The sequence below is a fragment of the Lithobates pipiens genome, unplaced genomic scaffold (genome assembly GCF_037356315.1).
Source record: "Lithobates pipiens isolate NorthernLeopardFrog02 unplaced genomic scaffold, aLitPip1_a1.2 Scaffold_3, whole genome shotgun sequence".
NCBI lineage: Eukaryota > Metazoa > Chordata > Amphibia > Anura > Ranidae > Lithobates > Lithobates pipiens.
The window spans coordinates 198,732,196-198,744,230 of NW_027507790.1; positions in this window are offsets into that span (position 1 = coordinate 198,732,196).

Sequence of the window (12,035 nt, forward strand, 5' to 3'; positions counted from 1 at the left end):
GCTCAAGATTGTCCAAGGTAAAAATCCAGAACGTTTCACATTCACATAGTTTCAAGAAACGTTCTGCTGCGAAGATGCCACCGGGTATGGATTCAATAACCCACACTAGGAGGCCCGCCGTGGACTGATCATGGAATTCTAAAAAGTGTTGTGGCTCACTATGTTTGTCACAACCCAATTCTGTAAGTCGGTGATGCTTGCCAAACCGTTGTCTGAGTGGACAGATAGTGCGACCTACGTTTAACATTTTACATGGGCACGTCAGGCAATAAACAACATAATTGCTGGAGCAATTATGAAATTGATTGAACTGGTACGTTATTCCTTTTTTTTTTTTTTTCCCATGATTAACAAAATGGCAGGTTTTACAAAGGAGTATATTGCACCTATACATCCCTATAAGTGGAATGAGACACAAAGGGTTTGTATCGTTTTTACATTTTAACTTACTAGGTGTTAGCTTATTCTTGAGTGTAGGGGCCCTCCTATTAGTTACTTTGGGTCTATCGCTCAAAGCGAAACTCTGATTAGGCTCCTGCTTTAAGATGTTCCGATGTTTCCCAAGGACATGTTCCAGTCTTTTATACCACCTGTGGAACCCTGTAATGAAACATACAACTGGTTCTTCCGGGGGTTTAACAACATTGGGTTTCCTCCTAGGAAGAAAGGTGTTGAAAACAGGAGAATTAGTGGTGTCATGGCTTCATGTTTTTGTGACCATGAGGAGTCTGGCTATGATAGTATTTTTTTTTAAATATATATATACCATATTTAAAATCAGGGGAAAATCGCGGGTGCGTGTTATATGCCGATCCGCCACGCGATTTCCTCACGATTTTTGGGCTCTGGGCGGCTTTCAGCCACCTTTGGCACTTCTCGCGGCTTTCGGCCGCCTTCGGCCCTTCTCTGCGGTTTTCTATAGCGGCCGAAAGCCTCCGAGTACAGCCGAGGCGACCGAAAGCCTCCGAGTACGGCCGAGGCAGCCGAAAACCGCTGAGAAGAGGCGAGAGCGGCCGAAAGCCTCCGAGTACGGCCGAGGCAGCCGAAAGCCTCGGAGTGCGGCCGAGACGGCCGAAAGCCTCCGAGTATGGCCAAGGCGGCCGAAAGTCGCCGAGTATGGCCGAGGCAGCCGAAAGCCGCCGGGAACTTCCAGGCGCTGCCGAGATATGAATGACATTTCGGCGGCGCAATTTTTAAAAACAAAAGCTGAGGGGACAGTGATGCACAAGGCTGCAATGACGGACAAGCTGCATGACAGACAGGCTGCATGACGGACAGGCTGCAATGACAAGGCTACAATGACAAGGCTGCAATGATGGACAAGGCTGCAATGACAAGGCTGTAATGACAAGGCTGCAATGATGGACAGGCTGCATGACAAGGCTGCAAATAACACTGACAAGGCTTCAGATGGACACTGATAAGGCTGCATTGATGGGCATTTAAATGTAAGTTTTTTTTTCCTTAAATTTCCCTCCTAAAAGTTTTTTTCCTTAAAATTCCCTCCTAAACTTGGGGTGCATGTTATACGCCGGCGCATGTTATACACCGATAAATACGGTATATATATATATATATATATACAAACAAGAGAGGGTCTGTAGGTTTGTTCTTAAGTTGAATCTGTTTGTAAGTTGGAACAGGTACATTTTTTAAGTGTAGCTCCAGCAAAAAAACAGTTTTTTAAGCTTTTTGGATAACATAGGGAAGGGTTATCACCTCTGTAACGTTTGCTTTGCTATCTGTGCCTCTGTTCAGAAGATTTCACCTCACTTTCTGTCCCAATGACAATTGGATTTTGAAAATGTTGGGTTGTTGTGGAAATAAGGATTGGTGATAAAGCTTCAGTGAAGACACCTTTTTCCCATAATAACCCTTACAGTAGAGAATTTCCCTTCCTAGTGGTAGATTTCCTCTCACTTCCTGTTGTCTTCTTCTGTTTGTAAGTCAGATGTTTGTAACTAGGGGACCGCCTGTATATATACAAGTTTCATGTTCCCTAAAGTTCTGTTTAAGACCCCTTTCACATTGGGGTGCTTTGCAGGCGCTAGAGCGCTAAAAATAGCGCCTGCAAAGCGCCCTGGATGAGCCTCTGCTGAGTCTCCAATGTGAAAGCCTCGAGGGCTTTCACACTGAAGCAGTGCGCTAGCAGGACGCTAAAAAAAAGTCCTGTTAGCAGCATCTTTGAAATCAATGGGGCAGCTCGGCTATACTACCGGCATAGCGCCGCTGCAGCAGTGCTTTGTGGTGGTTTTAACCCTTTCTCAGCCGCTAGCGGGGAGTAAAAGCACCCTGCTAGCGGCCAAATAGTGCCATGACATTTTTTTAAAATAGCAGCATTTTACCATTGGCACACCCATTGCCCTAGTGTGAAAGGGGAGTTATGTTTGTAATTCTGAAAAGGTAATTACTCCACTTTCTTGGGAAAAAAATTGCAAATAATATATATATATATATATATATATATATATATATATATATATATATATATATATATATATATATATATATATATATATATATATATATATATATATATATATAAAATATATATATATAGCATATATGATTGCGACACAAGTTATATTGTAATTAAATATTATTAAAAATTACCTTTCCTTTTCAATCTTTTCATTCTGTAAAATGCAATGCAATATGGCTACCAGCAGGTGTTCTGTACACAAAGAATGTGTACAGAACACCCCCCCAGGAACATAATTACCTACTTGTGTGATTGGCCCACTGATTTCCCCAGAAGACTACACTAAAATACAAGTCAGATTTTTGGCATCCCCTGCAACAAAAATAAAATTTTTGGTAAGATACTTCCAATAGGAAATCACGTCTAAAGCGATGCAGACCGTGCAACTTTCTTCATTAGAACTGATTGATCGTTATGAAACCACTCCCATTAGACTCACTCACACATGGGCACAGAGGAAAAAAATCCAGGGTTAAAATCCTGGTGTTAAATTGTTTAGAGTAAAGTGTTAACATCATGGTGTTGAATTACAGGGCATTCACACTTTTAGTTTAAACAATCCTCTCTATCTGGTGAAAATACAACAAGAACAGTGTGGATTATATAAATGCCAGGAAAGTGCTTATATAATCCCAGAGTTAAATTTAACACTGACAATTTTACTATAGAAATCTGCAACAAAATTGGTTAAAATCCTTGGAATGTACAGAGATCACCCAGAGGGGAATATTTTTTCTCAACAAAAGTGGAGTTACTCTTTAAGATTGATGAGTCTGCCTGCATTGCCAAAAAATCGTTCTTCAATTGCCAAAGCCCATTTTTCTTGAAAACCATAACCATTTGCTTAGAATGCATAAACAGTGCTGCGCTACTAAAAATACAATGTACATAAACAATACAATAAAGAAATGAAGTAAATATTCCAGTCCATGAAAAAGGATGAGTAAAACAGGTGACAGAAAACAATCCACCATTCATGTAAGATGATCCAAATAAACTGTGCTCATCAGGGCCAGGACAAGGGGTGGTCAGGAGGGGCGGCTGCCCCTGGCCCAATGGTTTTTTGCTGGGGTAGGGGACACCCTGACCCTAACCCTAAGGGAAAGGGGGGGCGCATTTTTGCATCTTTGCCCTGGGCGCCGGATGACCTTGTCCCGGCACTGGTGCTCATGCTCTCCTCCACCTGATATTATGCTGGTCGCCTCACTATTTGACCTTTTTCATGGACTGGAATATTTAGTTCATGTCTTCATTGTATTGTTTATGCACCTTTTATTTCTAGTAGTGCAGCACTGTTTATTTATGCATTTGTTTAATAGGTGGAGTGAAAACACTTTGAGTGATAGCAGCTACTATTTTTTATTCACTGTCACATTAATTATTTAGGATTTGGTTGTGCTGATTGATTTCACACAGTTATGTTTGCTTAGAATGACAAATTTATGTTTTAATTTTTTAGATAACTCATCAATAGAGAAATCTCTCGCACCAGTTTCAGTGTAAAGCTTTATATCTATCATATAGTTGCACCATCCCCTGGAGATCTCATTTATACCTACCCCGAGGCTGAATATGCCCAATCTCCCAAACTGTGTGCCCCTTCTCAGCAAGGGCCCAGCAAAGCATCCAGGTAGCAATCTCTTTAAATCTAAATTGGCTGAGGAACAAAGAAACACGTGCAATCCCCATGTGCTCTATCTGGAGTGACAGACACTTGTCTAAAGCAAGCATCACATCGATAAAAAAAGATCCATATCTGAGAATTGTATTTACTTTTTTTTCCAATTGCATTTCAGTAATGAAATTCTCTTCTAGCTGACAAGATTAAGTATTCATTAGGGGCGGTAGAGGTAAAGCATGAGTTGGCTGTGCCATTGCTCAATAAGAATCTCTCTGAGCTCCTGTCCATAAAGGAGGCAGGGTCTGATCCTCCCCTTTCCTTCTATCATCCAATTCTGGAAAGTTTCAAATTTTGTAAAGCTGATGATGAGAGCTAAGGCATAGAAGGAGTCAGGAGGGGGGGGGGGGGCATTATGAAGCTTGGGGTGAGGACAGGGTGAAAGCCATGCCTAACCTATAGAGCTGTGCTGATCCTACATGAGCTGTGGGGGCTTCCATCATCTGCTGTCTTAGGGAAGCTCAGAGGATAGCATGCAGCTGCAAGCAGGCAGGCAGTACTGGAGAAAGCAATACTTGATCTGGAGTCTGCTGCATGGATCCATCCACTTGATCTGGAAGACTTCCTCTTTGGATTGGAGTTATCGGTCCCCTGCCTGATCCTTTGCACCTGTCAAGCTTCAGGGGACTAGGATCTGGCTCACCTGTAAAACAGGGGAAAGCAATACTTGATCTATTGCAGGAATCTAGCCTGCCACTCGAGTCAAGAGAGGATCTCTTTGGAGTGATTAGTCTCCTGCCTGATCCTGAACACCTACCTGTCAAGCAGAGAAGATACATTTGTGTCTGCTGTAACTGGAAGGCAAAAAAAGGGAAAATTAACACTTGATCCTTGATTCAGTCTCTCCTGCCTGATGGAAAGCACCTGTCAAACATCAGACGACAGGGATCTGGCTTAGCTCTATCTGGGAAAAAGCAATACTCGATCTTGTGTAGGAATCTAGCCTGTCACTTGATTTGGGACAGGTCCACTTTGGATGGGAGTTTTTGGTCTCCTGCCTGGTGCAGGGATCTAGCCACGTGATTTGAAAGAGGTCCACTTCAAAGTTCTTCTTCTCCTGCCTGAGCATTTTTCAAGCATCAGAGGACTGGGATCTTGCTCATCTGTAACTTTAGCGCAGCAGTGGGAAAAGCACGACGTGATCTTGTACAGGGATCAAACCTATAACCTAATTGGGGGGAGGTCTGCTTTGGAGTTCTTGGTTTCCATCCTGATCATCCTGATCATAAGCACCTTTCTAGCATCAGAGGACTGGGATGTTGCTCGTCTGTAACTAGCGCAGCAGTGGGTAAAGCAATACTTGATCTTGTACGGGGATCTAACCTGTCATTTAACTGGGGAGAGGTCCGCTTTGGAGTTCTTGGTCTCAGTCCTGATCCTGAGCATAACTGTCAAACAACGCAGAAGAGGAAATCGGCTGAGCTGTGTAACAGGGAGACAGCACACAAAAAGCAATACTTATCAGAGATCTAGCCTGTGACTCTATTTAAGAGAAGACCTCTTGGGATTGGAGTTGGTCTCCTGTCTGGTGCAGGGATCTAGCCTACTGTCACTTAATTCAGGAGAAGTCCGAAGTTCTTTGAAGTTCTTGGATCCCGTCAAGCAGCAGAGGAGGATTTGGCGCAGCTGTAACTGGAAGGCAGGCAGGCAGCACAAGGACAAGCAATAGTTAATCTTGTGCGGGGATCTAGCCTGTCACTTGATTTGGGAGAGGTCCTCTTCGAATTGGAGTCATTGCTCTACTGCCTGTTCCAAAGCACCTGTCAAGCATCAGAAGACTAGCATCTGGCTTCGCTGTAACTGGGAGAAAAGCAATACTTAGCCTTGTGCAGAGATCTAACCTTTGACTTGATGTTGGATAGGTCCTCGTTGTATTGGAGAAGCTGGTCACCTGCCTGGTGCAGGGATCTAGCCATCGACTTGATTCAGGAGAAGTCGGCTTTGGAGTTCTTGGGCTCCTGCCTGAAGCTTGCCACTTGTCAAGCAACAGAGAAGAGGAATCTGGCTGAGCTGTGACTGAGAGGCGGCACGGGAAAAAGCAAAGCCTTTCATTTGGGAGAGGTCCTTGTTGCTCTCCTGCCTGATCCCTGAGCACCTGTCTAGCATTAGAGGACTGTAGCTGAGCAGACGCTGGGAGGCAGGCAGGCAGGCAGCAGGCAGGCAGCGTGGATGGTGGATGGGCTCAGCTGGTTCTCCTGGTGCTGAAGCCTCGCGCGGAGCTGTCCAACTTTTCAGCAGCTCCGTCCGCTGATGGTGGCTCAGTGGGTAAGAGGAAAGGAGCGGTGATGTGCGGAGCGGCCAGCAGTCCCTTTGTAAAGTTCTGCTGAGAAGATCTCCGGGGTGTCTTTGTCTGGCCGGCGATGGATACAGAGGGCAGCAAACTGTCAGCTCTGGTAAACAGCAGCAGCTGCAGCAACGGGAATAGCCCAGGGAACCTGAAGGCACCAAAACATCTGTGGAGACCAGAGCAACAGCATCGCCAGTACCCGACTCTGCATCAGCAGGGCTTCCTCCAGCACCAGAGCTTCCTCCAACATCAGGATCAGCCTCTGCACCCAACCACATCTCACCCCATCCTGCAGGCCACAGAGCAGCTCTACCCCATCCTTCCATCACAATCCCCACCTCACCCAGCACTCCAACCCCCATCCCCTCCCCAAATCCCCCCTCAAGCCCAGGCTCACCCACTACTCCAGTTCCAACTCCAGTCCCAGGCTGGGCTACAGTCCCAGCTCCTGTGCCAGCCTGTGCCCCCCTCCCTGCAGACTCAGCCGGCGCCCCACTGCCCCCCTGTCTCCTCCCGCAACAGATACTCCGGCGGCAGGGTGAGGCACCGGGGCTTCTCAGACACTGAAAGGTACCTGCACTGCCAAGCCATGGACCGCTCTTCCTATGCTGTGGATACTGGCCACAGACCTGGACTCAAGAAATCCCGCATGTCCTGGCCATCATCCTTCCAGGGATTCAGACGGTAGGTTTTCTTTTTTTTCCCTCTTTGCACTCACCAAAACCTCACTCAGCATCACTTAGCTAGAAGCAATTCTCATTCTTAAAGATGTATTCCCCAGCATGACTGCTATATTCCATTGTCCTGTCCAGCCATCATCTCTATGCTAGGCTGCTGTAGAGATTTATAATTGTGCACAGTGGTCAGAAATAATGAAATCTGTCACCTTCTCCTGACATCTGAGCTAAAATAACAGAGTTTCAGCAAGGCTGCACATAGAATGTAGGGTCGGAAAGTGCTGGGCTTTACTACATTGCCCAGCATTACTACAATATTCCATTGACATGTCCAGCCATCTCCATGCTAGTCTGCTGTAGAGATTTATAATTGTGCACAATGGTCAGAAATAATGAAATCTGTCACCTTTTCCTCATTACATCTGAGCTGTAACAACAGGGTTTCAGGATGACTGCTTAAATAGTGTAGGGTCTGATAGTGATGGGCTTTACTACATCCACCAGCATCACTGCAATATACCATTGACATGTCCAGCCACTATTTCCATGCTTGCCGGCTGTGGAGATGCATCATTAGGCACAGTGGTCAGAAGTAAAGAAAAAATTGATCAGTTTAGGATGAACACATCTGAACTTGGATAACAAGGTTACAGCATGACTGCACAAAGCGTGTAGGGTCTAATAGTGCTAGGCTTTACTACATTCCCCAGTATTACCTCAATATTCTATTGACATGTCCAGTCACTATCTCCATGCTTTTCCGCTGTACAGATTTATCATTGTGCACAGTGGTCAGAAATAATGAAATCTGCAACCTTCTCCTGAATCCACCTGAGATGGAACAACAAGGTTTTAGCATGACTGCACAAAAAGTGTAGGGTCTGATAGTGCTGGGCTTTACTACATTTCCCAGCATCACTGCCATATTCCATTGACATGCCCAGCCACTATCTCCATGCTAGTCTGCTCTAGAGATTTATCATTGTGCACAGTGGTCAAAAGTATTCTAATCTATCAGCTTCTGATAAATACATCTGAGCTGGAACAAGGTTTCAGCATGACTACACAAAGAATGTAGGGTCTGATAGTGCCGGGCTTTACTACATTCCCCAGCCTTATCACAATATTCAATTGACATGTCCAGCCACTGTGTCCATGCTTGTCTGCTTAAGCCCTTGTACACACGGTCAGAGATTCCGTCGGAATGTGTCCGATCGGAGCGTTTTTTCGGATATTCCTACTGTGTGTGGTCTGCATCGGACTGTTTCCGTCGGACCAACTTTTCCAACTTGCATATAAATATTTTCCAACAAAATGCTCCGATCGGACATACTCCGATCATGTGTAGAGAATTCCGATCGGACAAAGTGCCACACATGCTCAGATCAAATTCCTACATCAAAGCTTTTGGCTACTAGTGTGAACATAGTCCCGCCGTAACGAAATAACGTCATCACGTCGGATTTTCCAACAACTTTGTCCGACCATGTGTATACAACAGTTTAGGACAAAATCCGTCAGACAAAATCCGTCGGACAAAATCCGACGGATTTGGTTGTCGGAATCTTCGACCGTGTGTACAAGGGCTTAGAGATTTATCATTGTGCACAGTGGTCAGAAATAATTCAATCTGCCACTTTCTCCTGAATCAATCTGAGCTGGAACAACAATGTTTCAGCATGACTGCACAAAGAGTGTAGGGTCTGATGCTGGGCTTTACTACATTCACCAGCATTCCTGCAATATTTCATTGACATGTCCAGCCACTATCTTAATGCCAGTTTGCTGTATAGATTTATCATTGTGCACAGTGGTCAGAAGTAAAAAAAAAATTCTATCAGCCTAGAATGAATGCATGTGAACTGGAATAACAAGGTTTAAGCATGTCTGCACAAAAAGTGTAGGGTATGATAGTTCTGGGCTTTACTACATCCCCCAGCATTACTGCAATATTCCATTGACCTGTCCAGCCACCATATCCCTGCCAGTCCACTGTAGAGATTTATCACTATGCACAGTGGTCAGAATTTATGAAATCTACCACCTTCTGATGAACACATCTGAACTGTGATAACAAGTTTTCAGCATGACTGCACAAAGAGTGTAAGGTCTGTTAGTGATGGGCTTTAATACATTCCCCAGAATCACTGCAATATTCCATTGACATGTCCAGCCACTATCCCAATGCCAGTCTGCTGTAGAGATTTATCATTGCTCACAGTGGTCAGAATTAATTAAATCTATAAGCTTCTGATGAAGACATCTGAACTGGGATAACAGTCAGATATTCTGATAGTGCTGGGCTTTACTACACATAGCTAACCCTTTTCACACCTCTGAGCAGTCATCTTCATACCTCTTAATTGGATAGGTTGTAAACAGTGATACTTGCATGTATCCAAGTCTTCTCATGTTTAGGCATTCTTAATGAATTCAGCTATTGCTATAATATTCCCCAGCAATGAAATCATTTAACCTATTTGGTTCCTAAGCTATAATACGTGTTTCTTGGGTGCATCTTGAGTTACTTTTGTAGCTCTTGTTGAGTCTGTTGTAATGATGAGTAAGTATATCATGCCTTGAAGGCTTGTTATTTGTAATAAGATAGTAAGTCCAGATATAATAAGATATAAGTAGGAAGTCTTGCTGTCTCAGTAAACCTAATAATGGTGACCCACTCTGTCTGTTGTAATTAAACAACATAAATTGATTGTAATGTAAACAGGTGCAAGTGTGTTGTGCACAGCCCCTGAATGGACACGATATAATACAATGGTTTGCCAGATTACACAAGCCTGCCTGCTTATGACCTTTCATTTTGACTTCTCCTTTAAATAAACAAGCTGTCTGTTTCTAAAGCTCTTCATTAGGAAAAGCCTGATATTTTTAGGTGACACTGGATGTTAGGTACATAATGCAATCATTCTCTATTTATCTGCTGGGTTATTTGGGTTTTAGATAAAGGATTGTAGCACAGGAAGAGGATCTGATCAATTAGAGGAGATTGCGTTCTGTGCTGTTGTCTTATTGTCTGCATCGAGTGTGCCCTGTAAATGTAGTGTAGACTGAAGTGGTTCTGATAAAAAGACACTATGAAGCAGGTCAGTCTTTGAATGGTATGGCCATTGTTTCATCCCCCCTTAGGAAACACTTAAGAACCCCACTCTCGTCTAAAAATCAATCTGTCGCCACAACACAGCTCTTAAACATTTAGAATTTCAATTAACCACGATTTCACCACGTCACTGTATGGATTATTGTTACCTTGTAGCACACAATTTACTCCAGGAGCAGAGGTTTTGAGTAATTAACTGCCAATGTCCAGGTGGAGAACAGAATCATGATGCCTTGACTCCAGGCAGATGTCTATGAAGGCGTTGGGGTAGAAAGTGCTTCTTTGGCCGATTTTCCACTGCTGGTTATTAGGTTACAGTAGAATAGATTTAAAAAGCAGAAGTGATTACATCATTGTTTTGGTCTACTACTAGGCAACACTGATCTTATCCTACCTGTCTTAATTTAATAATACCAATCTCTTCTGAGAGAAATACCGGGGGCTGTGATTACTACTCTCCTTCTGAATATGTGACTTGCCTATTTATACTTATCTTAATTTCTTTATAAACACTGATTCAGAACATCTATGCTGAGATGTGAAGTCCAAGTTCCTGATCTTCTTCCAATTCAATGCCTCAGAATGCGCTGAAACCAGAGGATCAGCTTAACAAGCCAGGTGCCTAGCATTTTCAGTAGGAGATTAACAATAGCATCCGTCGCATTTCTTGAATTAAGGGTTTTATTTCAGTTCCATACTGTATACATAGGAGAAAGTTGTATGATGTGTGTAGTGTAGTTGCATTTCACACAGTGTATGAGTAATGGTGTCTGAGAACAAGTTTTCAGTAGAAACGATTTATTTCTCACGTTTCTGGGAATTTTGAGTTAATGCAGAACTTCAGTAATTTTTTCATATTTCTAGCTATTAAATCCTCTGCCCTTGTTGTTTTAAAGTGGTTGTAAACCCTTACAAACCACTTTGACCTAACAGGTAAGCCTAGATTAAGGCTTACTTGTAGGTCCAAGAAATACTAGATATTTACAAAAAGACAGCGGCGTGCAGGCGCACTGGGCAGACCGCGGCGATATGCCACTCGTGTCGGCTGCCGTGCGCATGTGGAGTGACGTCATCGCGGCTCCAGCGAATCACAGCCGGAGCAGCGAGACCCGGAAGTCACTCCGGGATACATGGCAGCGTGAACAACATGAAGACGGAGGACTGCTTTGGGTGCTTCGTTCTCAGGTAAGTTATTCATAATGAGCTAGTATGCTATGCATACTAGCTCATTATGCCTTTGCCTTGCAGGTTGCTTGTTTTTTTTTTTTTCAACTGCCTTTACTTCCTCTTTAACTTTGAATATTAAAACATTTTTTTTCTGCCAGTAAATACCTTATACAGCCCACTTCCTGTTTCTTGTCTGGAAAAAAGCCTAGGCTTATGACATCATGCACAGCTTTCTCTCTCACTCTTGTGAGAGTTTGCCAGGATGGGGGGGGGGGGGGGGGGTGAGTCATAAAAGGACCAATGAAAGCTGCAGAGTTGAAGGTGTGTCTGTGTAAATCCAGGAAGTAAACAGGCAGCAGCTTCAGCTGCCCATAGTTAAAATGGATGCAGCCAGACTCAATGGAGGGAGATTTCTGCAGCATATTTAGCAAGTACAGAATCACAGTACATATAAAATAATATGCAAAGTGGTTGGAGGGACGCTTCAGAATGGATGTTTTTATTACAAATTATCTGAGCAGACTGCAGTTCCTCTTTAAGATAACACACAAGTGGAGGATCAGTGATGGTTTCAGAAGTATTATCCTTGTCTGCCAATAAAGTATACACTATATTATCAAAAGTATTGA